Source organism: Pinus tabuliformis, chromosome J, assembly GCF_031772625.1.
Source record: "Pinus tabuliformis cultivar Carrire ecotype Pingquan chromosome J, CPIR1, whole genome shotgun sequence".
Lineage (NCBI taxonomy): Eukaryota > Viridiplantae > Streptophyta > Pinopsida > Pinales > Pinaceae > Pinus > Pinus tabuliformis.
Window position 1 is genome coordinate 823,829,139 of NC_142295.1, and position 20,596 is coordinate 823,849,734.

Sequence of the window (20,596 nt, forward strand, 5' to 3'; positions counted from 1 at the left end):
AAGTGCAACAAGATATGTCATTCTAGAGAATGTGGAGAGTGTGAACTATCACCTAGGAAGGTCAAATCTTGCCCCTGTGGTAAAACTCAGCTGCAAAATCAGAGGAAGAGTTGTATGGATAGCGTACCAACCTTCTGAGAGGTGTGTGAGAAGCTTCTTCCATGTGGAAAACATTTATGTATAAATTTCCTCCTTTTTTGGTTTCTGTTAATCAAAAATGTCGATGTGGATCATCATCTAAGACGGTCCCTTGTTGGAAGACCATGGTATCTGTGGAGGAGAATGATGAATTCACATGTGAAAAGCATTGTGGACAAAAGAAAAATTTTGGTAGACATAGATGCAGTGAATGATGCCACCCTCTTGCAAATATAAGGGTTTCAATTACTCATTTAGGTGATTGGGATCCACATTTATGTCAAATTTCCTGTGGGAAAAAGTTGTAATGTGGGTATCATTTTTTCCAAGAACTTTTCCATAGTGGCTACTATCCACCCTGCCTTGAAACTATTTTCACTGATATTTCTTGTGCATGTGGGAAGACATCAATTTCTCCTCAAGTCCCATGTGGAACACCCACTCCTTCATGCTCATATCCCTACTCCATTCCTTAGACATGTGGTCATCTTGCAACTCATGATTTCCATTCCAGGGATTGCCCTCCTTGTATTGTTCCTATTGCAAAAGAATTTGTAAGGGGTCATGTAGCTCGAAAAAAAGTTCCATGTGGCTCTTAGGACATTAGATGCAACAAGATCCATGGGAAACCATGACAATGTGGAATGCATGTGTGTACTAGGACATGCCATCTACCTCCATGTGACTCAGTTTCCAAGGAAAATTCATCATCAGTAGGTAGAATCTCATGTGGGAAACCTTTTGGAGCTCCTTAGAGAGATTGCAGGCATACTTGTACTACTTCATGTCACCCACCTCTTCCATGCCCTGATACTAGATGTGAATTTCTAGTGACTATTACTTGTGCATGTGGTCGATTGACTGCAAAGGTCCCGTGTGATGCTGGAGGAAACAATACCAGAGCTGATCATGTCTTTAAAGCCTCTGTTCTTCAAAAATTTCCTGCTCCTCTTTAGCTAGTGCAGTCAAATTCAAATAGAGTGCCTCTGGTCCAAAGAAAGCTTGCATGTGATGAAGAATGTCTAAAGTTGGAGTAGAAGAATATTTTGGCAGATGCTTTTGGAATTTTCATGACAATTGATTTGCCAGGGGTGAATGAACAAATTTCAAAACTTTTGGCTGAGTTAAGAATGAGAGAACCACAATGGGTTTCAACGGGTTAGGAAAGGTTTAGATACTTGGTTTTGGGGAAAACAAAATCCCGCTCAAGTAGCATTCGTATGCATGTTTTTGGTCCTATGCCAAAGGAAAAAAGGGATATGTTGAGACATCTTGCAGAAAGATGGAACCTCTCCATATATTCAGATGGATGGGAACCAAAATATTTTCTAGTCATACAGGCTACACATAAGTCAAGATCCTCGTACGTAGCATAATTCCTAAAGGATCTCTTCCTACCATAGGGCCGTTGCAAGCTCCACCTTTCAATTCAGTTGTAGATATGGATCCCGGGATTGTCCTTGCGTTGTTTGATTTACAATGAGAAGGGAAGTGAGTTCACTGATTTTGAGATTTGGAAGTGAGTGTGAAATTGTATGGCCGAATGAAAACAATGCATTAGCCATATTTACAGATCATGTGAGGGCTGCAACTGCTCTTAGACATGTGGATCATGCTTCTGTATATCGAGGTGCTATTGTAGTCCCTCATAATGGTGGATTAACCAACCGCAATGCCTAGGCAACAAAAGATGGGACATCAGAAAAGGCTAATGCATGGAAAAAAATTAAAAATGAGCAATAAAGTGTGTGGATGGAGGATTCATGGGGGAGGATTGTTCAAGTGTTGAAGTATTGAGGCTAGTTTGGAAATTCCAGATAAATCATATTTTAAAAAGAAGAAATCCATATGGAGCTCTTGAGAAATATAATGCAGGAGAGACTTCGTCAACTAAAGTAGCCCAACCATCTTCCAAGCCTCTAATGTCTATGGGTTCCACTGAAGTTTCATCCTATCAAGAGAATCAAAATAAGTGCTCTTCCAATGAAGTGGATGATTGGGAGAAGGCTTTTCATTAGGATATTTGGTTTATTGTTTTGCTTTCATTATATAGCTTGCGAGGAGAAGAAAAACATTTTGTCTCCCTTTGGTTCTAGTACAGGATCTATAGTTCAAATGTTTCAAGCCTAGCTAGTGAGTTTTAGAATTTTAAATTAAGATGTAGTAATGGGATACATTCTTACTCACCATTCTTTTGAGATGGGTCAACAATTTTGAAAGAAAAACACAATTTGGTCCATTGAGTCTCCTTCTCTTGGTTTACATCGATTTCACAATAATTGTGGAAAGTACACCTATACACATGGATTCCTATTATGATAAACGTATTGGTTTTTTAGAGTCGATTCCCTTGATTTAAATTATGGATACAAATATTTTTTCATTCTTAATTGTAATATATCATGCCTTCTCAAGTAGAATAAACCTTTATTTTGTGACAAAATTTACTGTCAATAAGATACACTAATAGTTTTACCATTTTAGTATTGAATTTATTAAAATTCAAGATAATAGGGTAACCATTTCCAGTATTAGTACTGAAGTTTAACATTATAATTATGTTTTTGGTTATATACTAGGAACTTTCAAACATGCTTCAAAGCCATGGATGTGCTTGAATTTTGACATGATTTTTCTTCTAGCCTTGGGAAGGAACTCTAATCTCCAACTGCTTCCTACTATAATTTGCAATATTGTTGATTTCCTTGTATTAATTGTAAATATTCTAGGAAAATAATGTTGCCACAGGATTGCACAAGGAACATTGGGAAACTAAGACTAATATCAATTTGCCTCCAGAAGCTCTAGAACCTTAAGAAGTGATGAGTCGTGGTATTGCAACAAGAATGCTGCAAGTCCCAAGGTTACCGACTTTAATTATCAACTCGGGGTTCATACAAACTTAAGAGGTGTCGGCACTATATGTGCAGCATACAATGTGTCTTTCCTTTGCTATCATGATGTAATGGAGTGCATGTATTGAAGTCAAATCCTAAACTAATTGAAGAAAATGAAATGTTCCAAATGGAATCTTAACCTATTGCAAGAAAGAAAGTACAAGGAAAGAGACAAAAATTCAATGCTAAATCACACCATTTCCTAATTAACTGCCAAGAAACTATGCTTTGCAATAATGTTAAATTATCATGAACCAACTACTACTATCTAAGCATAGAAGTAAGAAGCATCAAACATCACTAATGTGCAAGTAAAGGGACTGAAATAAGTATGTTTTTGTCTTTTTGTCTTTTCATGCAAAATCAAGTATGCAAACTAATTTCCTTTGGTGATGTGGCAGGTGAATTAAGGGTATTGGAGGTTGGATGGAAGCATTACGAGATGGTTTGATAGCGTTGGAGACCCTTGGGAGGATTTCGGCGACTTCCTAGAGGTTTTCCATCAATTCGGCCTCAAAACAAGCCATTTCAAGAAAACCTACAGGATGATCCTGTAGGAATTACAGTGAACCTACAGGATATAGCCGAGAGAAAAATGTGAGGTGTTGGAGGTGATAGGAGGCCTAGGGAAGGTGTGTGATGGGTGAAATGGAGTGGGAAAATTCCTAGGATCACCCAGAACTCAAAACCAAAGTCGGGAGATGGGTGGATTGGCTCAAAAAGCTTGGAGAAGTTTCCTTGTGAAATGATGAAATTGGTGAGGCTTTAATGACCAAGCAAATCAAATCCAAATTGGATGGAACAAATGTTTTTATTAACTAGGATGTCTTAGGTTCATATTCCAAGTGGAATCACTCAAAAGACCTATGTTAACTCATGCGAAAAAAATAAAAAAAACATTACTAGTCGAAAATCTAGAAATTTGAGAACTAGTGAGCTAGTAAATATAAGAAATGCCTAACCAAATCAAGTGCAAATGCAATGGGGTGTCATGCGGAAAGAGTCGATAGTGCGGACACAACCAACCTCCCTAGAAGCTTAAGGCTTTCTAGTGACAAACAAGACAATTAAGAGCAATCCTTCTCTAAATATGCATTTATCATACAAGAAATCAAGTGTTTAGATCCTACTTGTAACCCAACGTTGTTGTAGTAGTCCAGCTTCGTCGATCCGGATGAGCTCCTCCTTCTCTTCGAAACCTGCATTCACTAACAATCAAACGATTAAATAGCACCTGAATATCTCATAAAACAAAACATATTTAACATACAGACCAAGGAGTATATGAAACAACTCATAAATAACAAATTGTTGAGAAGAATGGACTTATTTGTATTAATAGGAAACAAAAGAAACCATTACAACCTGAGCCTTGGTGTTGCGCAAGTTCCTCCCAGGGTCCAGCAAGAGTTTTCCTTTACTTTGATCAGCTCACCCACTTCCAAATGAAACAAGAAAGGATGACAATCTCTCCTCACAAGCTTCTACAAGGAAGTCCTAATCTCAGCAGCATCTACCCTTAGGAATTTTCAGCTTTCAACCTCCCCTCCCTCTGGCCCAATGCATGTATTTATAGTGTTGTAGAGGAAGTTAATCAGGTCCACCATCAATGGGATAAGCCCCTCTTTTGGGTGGGTTAGCTCCCCTCTTGATGGGATAAGTTCCTCTTCTATAGGGATACATGAACCATCTGGAGGCGCTCCATACACGTCAAACAAGCTTCTAGAATGCTCTAGAAATAACCACAAGTAACTTTTTTGGAGTGAAACTTGCGCTTATTGACCTTTACAGGAGTACGCACCCATTGTTTTACAGACAGAGCGTACAAGTACGCAGGTATTGTGAACTTGGATTGCGTACCGCAGGTAAGGCTGAGAGAAACTGCGTACCCAGAGATAATTGACTTTAAATGACTTTTCTCTCTTTCTTTGAGTTTGACATGGAAAGCAGAGGCATGAGACTTGCCGAGGATAGTATGACAGTTGATTGAGCCATATTAACTGCAAATAGTCATGGTGACATTTTTTAGTGTAACAGATTGCCCCCTAAAGTGTGAAGCCTGAAGTAGATTTAGGTTTCAAATTATCTAGGAAGGGTGAAGTACTTTATCATTTCAAGGATTATCTTATGGAGAGCCTGGTTAGAACCTGCAAATATTCAACACAAAATACATATATAAGATGATATCATCGCTGAGGTAGGCATTCCCATACTCAGATTGAAAACTTTAACTAACAATCTAACTACTGCTCTGATACAGGAATGATTTTGCAGTACATCATAATCATAGACTCATGTAGACACAGTATGGACGCAGCCATCTGCTTATAGTTAGTCTACTTATACAATGAATACAAAACTCCTCGCAGCCTGGATGGTGGAAACTAGATCCAGGGTCTTCATTTCTAGTTCCCGAATTGGTACGATTCTATCCATGCGAATAAATGAGTTGATGTCGAACATGGTAGAAACCGCTTGATTACCAGTCAATGATGTAAACCGTTAACAGGTGCGAGAGAGACCACCAGTGATGTCAATGGTTCTCAAAGTACCCAGTACAATCCATGAGATGTGAATGAATGAGTCGATGTCGAACATGTCATGGAATCCTTTGATCGAAAGTCAATGATGTAAACTATCGTCAAAGGCGAGAAACCTGCCATTGATGCATGCAGACTTCAAGGTACTGACGATTTCTAAGTCATCTCTCTAGATAATGTGCTGATGTCGATAGAAAGCGACCCGTTGCAGGCAAGCCCACAACACGAAATCATAGTTCAAGTTGAAGAAATGTTGCTGTAAGGACTGACTCAGGGATGGTCAAAAATGGATGACAAGTATTTTGCATATGAATGGTTTATTTGCAGAGACCTCTTGAACACATAACGACACGACAGATGGCTTGGTGACGATTGACCCAAAGTTAATACCCAGAAACGGTTGAAGACTTTCAAAGTGGTTTTAATCAACTTTAAGACAAAGGATTTCCAAACCCAGGTGAATGAAAAGTGTCGTGTTCAAGAGTGGCAATAAGATTCTTCTGTGACAAAGGATAACAAGTAGGTTCATTCTTCTCTCTTTTCCCCCACCATTTCTGGCAAGTACCTCTTTATTTTTTACAAGCTTGAGGAGGATAACATATGCTTGATTATAAGCTCATCCTTCGGATGAGTCCAACTTAGTTTAGATTCGAACCCTAAGAAGGAGTGGTTTGTTCATGTTTGTAATCGAACAGGTCCTTTACTGTGAAATTTTAACGAGTCCAGTATAGGAGAAACTCGGCGTTTTTCAATTTTAGAGAGTCTGAAAAAACTAAAGAAGACTCCAGGGTTGAACTTTTTCGTAAATTTGTGTCTCCCAAGCCCGAAAAAGTATAAAATAATACCTGAGAGAACCGCTTGATCTTGCGACCAAGGAGTACTTTCATGATTAGTGCCTCTGACCTAAAAAGTAAAAAGTGATCAAGGACACGTCGTTTTATTTCCAGTATCGAGTTTGAAATGACAAAAACCCGGCAATCTTTTCCTGTTTTTACGGTCAGAAAAAGGGCTATAAGGGGACCGTCTTTTAATTCCGTTTTAACGAGTGTAAAAGAAATGCTCAGTAATCTTTTCATGTTTTAGGAGTCAGAAAAGGGCTTAAAAGATGACTCTGATATTTTGGTTCGTGAAAAATGATAATTTTGTTTGAAAGTCCTTGTCCTTTTGTCCTGCACAAAAACAACACATTACTCATACCTGTTTAAGATAGGCAAAAATGCATTGAAAAATATCTCTCTATGGTGAAAAATAAACAAACCTAGAATTCATTTATCCAAAAAACCTATAAAAATACTTTTTACCATGTCATTTTTACCATTTTACTGTTGAGGGAGAGAAAAGGGCTTTTGACAAGAAACTTCCCGTGGACTTTGCGGAGAATCCGACTGTCGGAATCAAGCGCCGTCTCTTTCAGGTATTTCACAACATCCTCCTCTTCAATTTCATCCGTTTAGAATTTCATTTTAGGCTTTAGTTTGATTTTTTAGAGGGTTTGGGGTTTTAGGGTGCACTTTTCGGGGTATGCAGGTGCCCCATGGGTGACCTGCGTACCCCGACTTTTTTGTATATGGGAAAAAGGTCGGGGTACGCAGCCCACCTTCAGAACAGCTACGTACCGCCACTCTGTTTCTGAACGCGAGGTGCGTACTCCGCGCAAAGAGGATTTTCAAAACCCCAACTCAAAACCTAACCATCAAAATTTGATTTAATGAATTCTAATCAATGTCTTTTGATGTGTAGATTGTCCACCATGCTAGATTGGCGTGAAAGAGAACACGAAGATGTGGATTTGACCGCAATTGATCATCAACCCTCCATTGATGCTTTGAAGGCATGCGGTCTCTACAAGTACTGGGCCATACCTGGCATGAGGGCCCAGATGCCATTCTTGGAGTGGCTGGTTGAAAGGTGGAACGTCCAGGAACAATGCTTTTACATCGGAGGGCACCAGCTCGAGATAGAGCCCTCCGACATATATTTTCTCACTGGTTTTCCTAATAGGGGCGAGCAACTGTCTCTGTTCGGGACTAGGATGGGTGGCCAATCCCTTGCTAGTCTCCGACTAGAGTGGTGCAACAATCAGAACCAGGAGAAAGGGATAGAAATCAAGTATATATCCCTGCCCGAACTTATGGTAATTGCCTTTACAGTTACCAGACTCTGCGGCGCAGCCGCCTTGCACATTGCCACTGGGTCCCAAATGTGGATGGCGATAGATTGCTACCGAGGCACCATTTTCAACTGGTGCGATGCTGTGTTGGCCAACATGAAGGGGCAACTAACTAGGGCAAAGAACGAGCAATTAAATACCTTTGGATATGGGCCTTTAGTTGTGAGCTTTGCCCTAGAGAGAGTTCTGATGCTTATCCCTCAGCATCTCACTGTTGCAGTTGGGCCACCTCGGGAGCCCAAGTTGATACGATGGGTTACGGTGATGGCCCGGCATCCTGATGAGGGAGCGGGAGTTGTTCGATTTCCTGCGGGTTACTTTCACTGGTTGGAGAACCAGGTCTTTGCGATTCAGGACTTTCCTTATGCCGGAGTAGATTTTCGCGGTGATCCGGACATGGTTCTTCCACAGGGAGAACAATGGGACGACAGAGGTATTTCATTTTCCACAAGTTTTTAAATTATTTACTTTTTATTTGTTTTTATATCGTCTCAAAACTGACAGTGACAATTTTCAAAATGCAGATGTAGGTCCACAGCGTCCGGCCAATCTCCGGCCATTCGAGAGAAGAGTACCAGTTGCACCAGCACCGGCCCCACAGGATGCGGCCGCAGAGACCTTAGCCGAGCTGGAACAGGACCTAGAGCGTCTCACGGCGGACCTACCAGAGACGACTATAGACGATATCCCTATTCGGCTTCAGCGCTATGTGGTCACAGTCCCAGGACCTATCAGGGGGTTCCTGTGTAGGGTAGCGCGAGCAGTGGTCTCGTATAGAGAGCACCACCAGTGATTGGCTAGTCACTTTTTGTAGACACATATGACATTTTTGGTTTTTTGTACTTATCATTTTTGCCGATCATAAGGTGTTTTTCAACCTATGATCGAAGACGATGTATATTTTTTGACACACTCCTATCTATATATATCATTATTACCAGCTTATCTTGTTAAACATGTGTGATTTGATGTTAATGTTTTTAAATTTACATGTATGATTATTGCAAATGTCTGTCTAACATTCGAGAAGCAATTGCATCTACTAATGTATTAAAACACCTTGGAATATGTTGATATTCGATGTAATCAAATTCACGTTCCAAAAGACGCACTCTCAAAAATAACCTTAATAATACTGGATTTCTAATGGCATAAACTCTATTAAGCTGTAATACAACGAGCTCAGAATCTAACCTCACTATCAAACTCTGAATCCCAAATGAAATAGATTCAGATAATAACTCAATCACTGCATTGTATTCTGCAATGTTGTTTTTTGTTTGACCGAGGCTCACCCCATGCATAGAAACTAACTCGTCAGAGGGCAAATAGATAACCCAAGCTGCGGAAGAGATATTCCGTGTACTACGACAAGCACCATCAGCAAAACCAATGTACGTTTGGAGAGGCATCGACATCTGCAAACATCAAAGGTAAAACCAAGATAAGCAGAATAACGACGAAAAACACACTTTCTAAACTAAGCACACTGTCTATTCTAACAAACACACTAGCTAGAAAGAGAAAATTAACCTAACTATCCTAACAAAAAATCTTCACACCCACCATTTAAGAATAGTACCTCTTTAGGTAAAGTCCATTTCTGGGTTTACCCAAAGAGTCCCCATCAAAGTCAACCAGCTCATAGGCCCCTTTTGCTAGCTTTCGCTTAACAATGTAGGGTCCATGCCACATGTTATCACAAAATCAGGTACTAAGGGCTGCCAATTAGCAAGATTTTGTATAACTATTTCAAACCAGGCTTTAGACTAAGGCTTAGCCTCCTTAGTCAGAGAGGGCTCTCTCACAGACTATGAATATTAACTAATGACAAGGAAAGATGGCTAACTCTTAAAACATATGAAAAATAAGCTGGCTGGACAAATATTAAAGTGATTCCCATTGGGCTTATGGAGTCTCACACATCTCAGCAAACAAAAAAACACTATCCTTTCATAGAAATCAGGGCACTTTACATCTAATGTTCAAACATAACTTACATGAGACACAGTTTGCCAAGCATACAGGAAGTCAGAGCATGAAACATGAGTTCTGAGTGATTATGCAGTAACAAAACTGTAAAAGAACACTAAAGAGAATAAACCATCATACATTTGAACAATAAGATCTATTGTGAATCCTGAGAACAAATAACAGTCATTTGTATTACTGAAATCTGCTTTACATAAACCAAAATAGACTTGTTCTTTATCAAAACATCCAACCCCAATTACATCCAAGTCTGCTCCATATATAGGAATACATTCTTAACCACCTAGAGCGAGCTCGAAGGCTGCTATTAACTACTCCTATCAACTGCTTAACTAATTCATTAATTACATAAGTGCTGAACTTTAATTACAAAAGGTCCTAATTTATTCAAAACTCAAATCTGTCCTCCTCGTAGCATGGTTACTTTCTGATTCTTGACACCCGTATACTTTCTGTTTTGGTCGAGATATCTTGAAGGAGAATACACTGAACATGTTGGCTTTGGATACTGGCTGTGTAGATGGCTCATTAATTAACAAGATAAGTGCCCTGTTTTCACGGTCCTTGTCTCCCAACATTCTTCACTACTTAAAGAACATGTTCCCAGCTCTTTAATTCTTCAAAAACAACGAATATCACCATATTCCCCAATGAGCTGGAAGCCTTGTGGACTGAACAGGTGTGCAAACCAAAATCTCCGGTAACCTTAACCAGAACCCTAATAATTTAGTAATAAAGTACCTTTAACAAAGCTTTAGCTAAAAAACAAAATATTTCACCTTTTCCAAAATGCACACCTGTCATTCTCTGAATAGCTAGGAGAGTCTTATGTAGTTTCCCTTATGTTCTTGAGGCATTTCCTTTGAAAATTTGCTGATCCCATCATCAAACTCTTTGTTTTCCTTATAAAACAGCACCTACAGCAGTTTCGTAGCGCGCTACGAAACTGCTGTTTAATTTCAAAAACAGAGTCTTGTAATATGCATAATAAATTCTACTGTATCTGTATACCTTATCTTCAGTTTCATTTCCTGAAAAAGGAGCACCAGATTTGTCTTGTCTTGACATCTGAACGAAACACTAAATTATCCACATTGGCCTTTCGTTCAGACTTCTGGTCTTCACTTATATCTATGAAAGCAATCTGTTGGTGTTTTGCTTTTACTTCACGTTCCTCTGCAATTAGCACAGCAAAAGATGAAGGAATGAAAGCAAAAGCAATGTTGACAATAATTGGAAACTCCACATCAATGATCATTTTTCCATGGAATGGCAATTCCACTTGCCAAACAAAACCCTCGCTGTTTTTGACCACCTTGTCAATTACTTCTAGATGTGTTAAAATCTGATGATTTCCTCCCACGGTCTGAATTTGAACCATAAATGATGCTATTGGAGGTTGCTCCTTCAACAGCTTTGAAGGTTCTGGAAAACATTGTACATATGATAACTTACTTCTTTCTATTGAAATGTGCCAATTCCACATCCCTATCTTGAAAGGATCAGACTTCCTGTAGAAAGTATAAGAAGCCAAATTTTCTATTCTCCATTGGGCAAGCCTGGCTGCTTCACAGGTGCTAGACTTCGAAATACATCAATATCAACCTCTTCAAGTCGCTGAGAGAAATTCTTGAACACAAAGCGTTTTCCACTAGGCCCTTTGTTAAGACTCTTGATAGGCTGATTTTGTGAACATGCCATTCTATTTGATGAAAGAATCCAAACTTTTGTTTCAATCTTGAAATCCAAACATAATACCTCCAAATCTGACTCTTATCATGACACTTATTGGTAGAGATAGAGTAAGTAGATCTATCCAACAAAAAGGTGAATGGCTTGCTCTGCTCTCGAATGAAATTTTAATGCTGGACCCTTCAGAATGTGCCACAGTAAAGCGTCCTTCACGCTGCTTCATGTTTTCTTCCTTTAGTGCAGTCTCACAGCCACACTCTGTACTGTCTTCATTTTTTGTCTTCATAGATCTGTTCTTTGTAATCTCCATCTTTCTTACAAAAGTGAGGGTTATTATTCACAAGATTTTTCTTTGGCTAGTCTTTAAATACAATGAAGACATTACTATCAAAAAATCCGAAGGCAGAAATATGCTTATCATCGATGCACCATGACTAGCGGCATTACTTCGAGCAGCTTGATATTTCTCTTTATCATGACACTCGTGCCACTGCTGTTTTGGAACACCAAGCACATCGTTATGATGTGGATCTTCATTCCATATATTATTTTCTTGATTTTTGCTATTGTGTTTAATAGGGAAGCTGACAGAAATATCATCAAAACAGAGTCCATCCTCCCGTCTCCAAATGCTCTGTCACCTTTTACATGGTAGAACTTTTTAGCATTTCATATAAAACCTCATCCATTTCACTTATCCTTTTGAATGGTTAACACTTATATAATTCTGTCCCTTATAAGCCTCTTCAAATTGCTAGGCGCCCTTCGAATTTTGAATATGATCCTCAATACTCAATGCATGTCTTCAAATCTGAAAATAATCCTCTAAAATCACTAGTATTTCTGTACACCCATAAAATGTAGTATGCGATATGCTTCGGGTAATATTGGCTGTCCTTCTCGGCAAACTACATGATCTGCTTTCACATGCTGTTTCTTACGATGCTTTTGTTCATTGTGACGTAGGCCTTCAAAAGAGCTCAACACAAGCTGTCTAACCAATCTTTCAAATAGTAATCTGTCAAGCAAAAAGCGGGCCACTGAAACCTGATTGGGGCGCTCTGTCAAGCCGGCCATAACCGGTGCCTTCATAGAGCGGAGCACCAACACTAACATCGTAGTCTAGGTGTGCCCTCGAGTGCCTTAAATCTAGTTCTGTATACCTAAGAACATCATCCAGAACAGAATATGGACGTTTTGAACAAGAAACTCCACCATAAGGACGGCTAGGCGCATCCAAATAGCTATGCACTCGTTCTAGATGTCGACTATATCTATCATTAACTATCTTTGCATAAGATTGCATGTCACCACGTGCTCTTTTAATGTTTTGGTGCTGTCGAAGTTATAAATCCACCATTCGACCGTTTTGCACCAACTGTAACTACTCCAGGTTCAATTGCTTGTTCAAGGATACTACAGGAACCTTTCAAAGGCGCCATATAACAAAACCATTCATCTGATAGATTTTCACTGTTGTAACTTGGATCCAGAAGTCGCCATTTCCAACATTTATTGCACTGAACCCATTCACGGTCAGGTTTGTACCCTTTGTTGTTGTGAATTGGAGGATGGTTCAGCTAACAATATAGGATGCTCCTTTGGGTCAATTAGCAAGCGTTCCCGAAAAGCATAGTTCCATATGCTATCCACAACATCCCAATCAGCAACAATACCATCCTTCAGAGCTGGAATCGCTTCTCTCATCTACAGAACTCTGTACAATAGGCATGCTAGGATTTTGGCCTCCACTGAAAACTCGAACAAATTCCCAGTTTCGTAGCACGCTACGAAACCACCTAAACACGTAGCGCTGCGAAACTGCTAAAAGATTTATGCGCTGCGAAAACACTTAGTCCTTAAGCTAATCTGAGCAATTTTTGGAAACAGAATTTTCAGTGATAACAGTGGCTCCACTTGGGATAGTGTGCCCTTGTGGTATACTAAGAACCTGCAGTTCCAGTGCCTTATAAAATTTATTTGACAAACAGAAATTTGCTTGACCTGCATGATTGTAGGAGAAAGAAAGCTACTTCTACTGAAAAATGCTCAGTTGACCTTGAGCTTATTTTACATTTACCTCTACCTACCTACCCTAACAATTTCAACTTCTTTCTGCTCAATCAATATGAAATTTCCAATGTAGCCAATCCTCTGTTTTATCTGATATTTGATTTCTTTGACTGCATCGGAGTTCAGAGCCAATCTGATAGTGTGATGACCGCTGCCACTGGAATTGTCTCTGATCTTTATAGGAAAACTGAAACACTGGAGAGTAAAACTCTTCCATGTAATCAGCTATAGGATCCCAGAATACATAATCAGCTTGATGACTCTTGTAACTTTCCGGCTGTGCAAACTGATCTTCAACAGCAGTGTGCATTTCTTCAAGCGTAAAAGAGAAAGGAAACAATATTGTCTCCTTGCGTTCTGCCATAGAAAACTTCTAAAAATAATGATCATGATTATGGAAACTGTATGCCTGAATTTGACCTTCTAAACCTTCAATTTCTTTCTCAATGTCCTCAGTAACTTCATCCAAAAATCTCATCTTATCCTCTGCTTTACAGTCAAATGACTTTAGATACGAGGACAAGGACAAAGAAAAATTTTCACCTATTTTTTCATTAATATGATCATCATTCCATTGTTTGAAACCCTCAACTGAAGGAGAGTTTGCCACCACCTCTGACCTATCTATCCATTCCTCCAAAAACATAAGCCATAAGTCTTGAAATGACTTAACGGATTTGATAGGAAAACTTTCAATCCATTGTTTGCATTTCCCTTGAAGTGAATCATAAAATAACATAATGCAAACATCCTCATGTTTAACTCTAAGAAGCTCAGCAAAATGACAGAAATCTGAGATATGCTTCAGAGTTAAACTCAAATCTTCTCCATTGAATTTGGGACCATTCCTTAGAAAATATGCATCCTTGGGAAAATGATTTGGGAAACCATGAATTCCTGGAAAATATATGCATGCATACCTTGAAGTAAGAATGGTAGCATCTGGGTCCTTCATAACTCCAGTGGAATCACCATGAACCTATGAATTTCGAATTCTTCAACAATGGAGTCGCCAAGGTAGTTTTGCAGCCTCAAAAACCTTCTGAACTCCGGCTACCTTCAGAAGTTCAGCTTCATAATTTCGGGAAAGAATAATCTTCAGGCTCCCGGCAGACGCACCAAAATGTTATCACAAAATCAGGTACTAAGGGCTGCCAATTAGCAAGATTTTGTATAACTATTTCAAATCAGGCTTTAGACTAAGGCTTAGCCTCCTTAGTCAGAGAGGACTCTCTCACAGACTATGAATATTAACTAATGACAAAGAAAGATGGCTAACTCTTAAAACATATGAAAAATAAGCTGGCTGGACAAATATCAAAGTGATTCCCATTGGGCTTATGGAGTCTCACACATCTCAGCAAACAAAAAAACACTATCCTTTCATAGAAATCAGGGCACTTTACATCTAATGTTCAAACATAACTTACATGAGACACAGTTTGCCAAGCATACAGGAAGTCAGAGCATGAAACATGAGTTCTGAGTGATTATGCAGTAACAAAACTGTAAAAGAACACTAAAGAGAATAAACCATCATACATTTGAACAATAAGATCTATTGTGAATCCTGAGAAGAAATAACAGTCATTTGTATTACTGAAATCTGCTTTACATAAACCAAAATAGACTTGTTCTTTATCAAAACATCCAACCCCAATTACATCCAAGTCTGCTCCATATATAGGAATACATTCTTAACCACCTAGAGCGAGCTCGAAGGCTGCTATTAACTACTCCTATCAACTGCTTAACTAATTCATTAATTACATAAGTGCTGAACTTTAATTACAAAAGGTCCTAATTTATTCAAAACTCAAATCTGTCCTCCTCGTAGCATGGTTACTTTCTGATTCTTGACACCCGTATACTTTCTGTTTTGGTCGAGATATCTTGAAGGAGAATACACTGAACATGCTGGCTTTGGATACTGGCTATGTAGATGGCTCATTAATTAACAAGATAAGTGCCCTGTTTTCACGGTCCTTGTCTCCCAACATTCTTCACTACTTAAAGAACATGTTCCCAGCTCTTTAATTCTTCAAAAACAACGAATATCACCATATTCCCCAATGAGCTGGAAGCCTTGTGGACTGAACAGGTGTGCAAACCAAAATCTCCGGTAACCTTAACCAGAACCCTAATAATTCGGTAATAAAGTACCTTTAACAAAGCTTTAGCTAAAAAACAAAATATTTCACCTTTTCCAAAATGCACACCTGTCATTCTCTGAATAGCTAGGAGAGTCTTATGTAGTTTCCCTTATGTTCTTGAGGCATTTCCTTCGAAAATTTGCTGATCCCATCATTAAACTCTTTGTTTTCCTTATAAAACAGCACCTACAGCAGTTTCGTAGCGCGCTACGAAACTGCTGTTTAATTTCAAAAACACAGTCTTGTAATATGCATAATAAATTCTACTGTATCTGTATACCTTATCTTCAGTTTCATTTCCTGAAAAAGGAGCACCAGATTTGTCTTGTCTTGACATCTGAACGAAACACTAAATTATCCACATTGGCCTTTCGTTCAGACTTCTGGTCTTCACTTATATCTATGAAAGCAATCTGTTGGTGTTTTTCTTTTACTTCACGTTCCTCTGCAATTAGCACAGCAAAAGATGAAGGAATGAAAGCAAAAGCAATGTTGACAATAATTGGAAACTCCACATCAATGATCATTTTTCCATGGAATGGCAATTCCACTTGCCAAACAAAACCCTCGTTGTTTTTGACCACCTTGTCAATTACTTCTAGATGTGTTAAAATCTGATGATTTCCTCCCACGGTCTGAATTTGAACCATAAATGATGCTATTGGAGGTTGCTCCTTCAACAGCTTTGAAGGTTCTGGAAAACATTGTACATATGATAACTTACTTCTTTCTATTGAAATGTGCCAATTCCACATCCCTATCTTGAAAGGATCAGACTTCCTGTAGAAAGTATAAGAAGCCAAATTTTCTATTCTCCATTGGGCAAGCCTGGCTGCTTCACAGGTGCTAGACTTCGAAATACATCAATATCAACCTCTTCAAGTCGCTGAGAGAAATTCTTGAACACAAAGCGTTTTCCACTAGGCCCTTTGTTAAGACTCTTGATAGGCTGATTTTGTGAACATGCCATTCTATTTGATGAAAAAATCCAAACTTTTGTTTCAATCTTGAAATCCAAACATAATACCTCCAAATCTGACTCTTATCATGACACTTATTGGTAGAAGTAAGTATATCTATCCAACAAAAAGGTGAATGGATTGCTCTGCTCTCGAATGAAATTTTAATGCTGGACCCTTCAGAATGTGCCACAGTAAAGCGTCCTTCACGCTGCTTCATGTTTTCTTCCTTTAGTGCAATCTCACAGCCACACTCTGTACTGTCTTCATTTTTTTGTCTTCATAGATATGTTCTTTGTAATCTCCATCTTTCTTACAAAAGTGAGGGTTATTATTCACAAGATTTTTCTTTGGCTAGTCTTTAAATACAATGAAGACATTACTATCAAAAAATCCGAAGGCAGAAATATGCTTATCATCGATGCACCATGACTAGCGGCATTACTTCGAGCAGCTTGATATTTCTCTTTATCATGACACTCGTGCCACTGCTGTTTTGGAACACCAAGCACATCGTTATGATGTGGATCTTCATTCCATATATTATTTTCTTGATTTTTGCTATTGTGTTTAATAGGGAAGCTGACGGAAATATCATCAAAACAGAGTCCATCCTCCCATCTCCAAATGCTCTGTCACCTTTTACATGGTAGAACTTTTTAGCATTTCATATAAAACCTCATCCATTTCACTTATCCTTTTGAATGGTTAACACTTATATAATTATGTCCCTTATAAGCCTCTTCAAATTGCTAGGCGCCCTTCGAATTTTGAATTTGATCCTCAATACTCAATGCATGTCTTCAAATCTGAAAATAATCCTCTAAAATCACTGGTATTTCTGGACACCCATAAAATGTAGTATGCGATATGCTTCGGGTAATATTGGCTGTCCTTCTTGGCAAACTACATTATCTACTTTCACATGCTGTTTCTTACGATGCTTTTGTTCATTGTGACGTAGGCCTTCAAAAGAGCTCAACACAAGCCGTCTAACCAATCTTTCAAATAGTAATCTGTCAAGCAAAAAGCGGGCCACTGAAACCTGATTGGGGCGCTCTGTCAAGCCGGCCATAACCGGTGCCTTCATAGAGCGGAGCACCAGCACTAACATCGTAGTCTAGGTGTGCCCTCGAGTGCCTTAAATCTAGTTCTGTATACCTAGGAACATCATCCAGAACAGAATATGGACGTTTTGAACAAGAAACTCCACCATAAGGACGGCTAGGCGCATCCAAATAGCTATGCACTCGTTCCAGATGTCGACTATATCTATCATTAACTATCTTTGCATAAGATTGCATGTCACCACGTGCTCTTTTAATGTTTTGATGCTGTCGAAGTTATAAATCCACCATTCGACCGTTTTGCACCAACTGTAACTACTCCAGGTTCAATTGCTTGTTCAAGGATACTACAGGAACCTTTCAAAGGCGCCATATAACAAAACCATTCATCTGATAGATTTTCACTGTTGTAACTTGGATCCAGAAGTCGCCATTTCCAACATTTATTGCACTGAACCCATTCACGGTCAGGTTTGTACCCTTTGTTGTTGTGAATTGGAGGATGGTTCAGCTAACAATATACGATGCTCCTTTGGGTCAATTAGCAAGCGTTCCCGAAAAGCATAGTTCCATATGCTATCCACAACATCCCAATCAGCAACAATACCATCCTTCAGAGCTGGAATCGCTTCTCTCATCTGCAGAACTCTGTACAATAGGCATGCTAGGATTTTGGCCTCCACTGAAAACTCGAACAAATTCCCAGTTTCGTAGCACGCTACGAAACCACCTAAACACGTAGCGCTGCGAAACTGCTAAAAGATTTATGCGCTGCGAAAACACTTAGTCCTTAAGCTAATCTGAGCAATTTTTGGAAACAGAATTTTCAGTGATAACACCACATAGGAACGAATTTTCCAGCACCTAATTTATCGTTAGCTTGATCATACAATAGCACTAGGTCTCCTTCCGAAAAATTTCGAGGGGTCACATTTCGATCATACTGAGCTTTCATTCGTTTTGCATGAGTCTCAATTGCCAGTGCAGCATCGCGTCGAGTCTCATCTAATTGAGCTAAGTATAATAAATGCTTCTCCTCTTCGGAAGTAGCTGGAAGTAATTCGACAGCCATTTGAAGTGATGGGATTTCGCATTCAATGGGCAGCACGGCTTCCAAACCATAAACTAGTTGGAAAGGAGTGAACCCTGTTGATGTTTTCACCGAAGTTCGATATGCCCAAAGCGCGGAAAATAACATGTTGTGCCAATTCGACCGATGAATGCCAATGATTCGTCGGATCATGATGACCAAAACTTTGTTGATGGACTCAACCAGACCGTTGGCTTGTGGATAATAAGGAGTTGAGCTATCGGGATGCAAACCAAGCTGGCCTGTAAGTTCTGTCATCATAATGTTTCGAAAATGGCACCCATGGTCAATGATTATCGCTTGTGGGACACCAAACCTAGCAATAATGTGATTGAATATGAAAATCGCAGCTGTCTTGCCGTCTGCCTCAAATGTAGGCATCGCCTCGTCCCACTTAGTAAAATAATCAACTGCAAGGATGATATACGCATGCCCCCCGGCCGAGTGAGGGTTACATGTAATAAAGTCGATACCCCATTTAGCAAAAGGACCAACGGCAATTATAGGGTGGAGAGGAGCTGGTGGTGCGCGCATCTTGCGATCAAACACTTGACAGTTGTGGCATTTTCGAACCGCAATGATACAATCTTTAAACATGGACAGCCAAAAATAGCCAGCACGCAACACCTTCTGAGCTGTGGCATACCCAGACATATGACCGCCACACGCCCCAGAGTGACAGTCATTCAAAACCCTTTCTACCTCTTCGTGAGTTAAGCAACATCGGAAAACCAAGTCCGCCCCACGGCGATAAAGAGTATCTCCAATAATTTTATACTGCTGGGACTGGAATCGAATTTTCCGACGTTCCATCTTAGAAGCTTCGGGCCAAAAGGATTGGGTTTGGAGATAGATGATTATATCTCCGTACCACGGATCTAAAGTGCTGATGAGAAACAAAGATTCGTCTGCAATGGGTTCCTCTGCCACAGTTTCCGTGTCAGCACGCGGGAAGTCACACATCAACTCTGCAAAAACTAAAGATTTCTTAGACTTAGATTTTTCAAACTCTAAGTCGAACTCTTGCAAGATAACGATCCATTTAGAGTACTTGCCCCCTAGCAATTGTTTTGTCAAAATGTAGATCATAGGGTTGCAATCCGAAATAACTGTAGTTTTACGGAGAAGAATGTAATGACGAAAATGTTGGACAGCCTGAACGGCTGCCAGGGCCAATTTCTCCACATGCGAATATTTTAGCTCAGTGGGATTTAACGTCCTACTAAGATAATATATCACATGTTCCGTTGCGAATTCATCTTCCTGAACTAATACCATCCCAATCGTGGAATGAGAGGCAGCGAGGTACAAAAAGTAATCTTGGTTGTAGTTGGGAGGATGCAACAACAGTGCATGGGTCAACGCGTGTTTAAGTGCATCAAAAGATTGCTGAGCTATCTCATCCCAAGCAAATTGAGCGTTCTGTTTCAACAACCGTGTGAAAACTTTTGTAACTTTGGCATAGTTAGGAATGAATCGGCGTAGAAAGTTTGCTTTCCCTTGCAAACTTTGGAGTTGGCGAAGACTCGAAGGAGGAGGCAATTTGATGATAGCTTCGACCTTCGAGGGATCGACGCGAATGTCGACTTTTGAAACTACAAATCCCAGCAATCGTCCCACTTCTATATAAAAGACACATTTGTGTGGGTTCAAACGTATGCGATAATGCCTACACCTCATGAAAATTGCTCATAAATGGACAAGGTGATTAGCTCGATGTAAGGAATGAGCAGGCAAATCGTCGAGGTACGGTTGCACAATGTGTTTGATGTCGTGAAATGCGTAAGACATTGCTCTTTGAAAAGTGGCTCTGGCATTCTTAAGC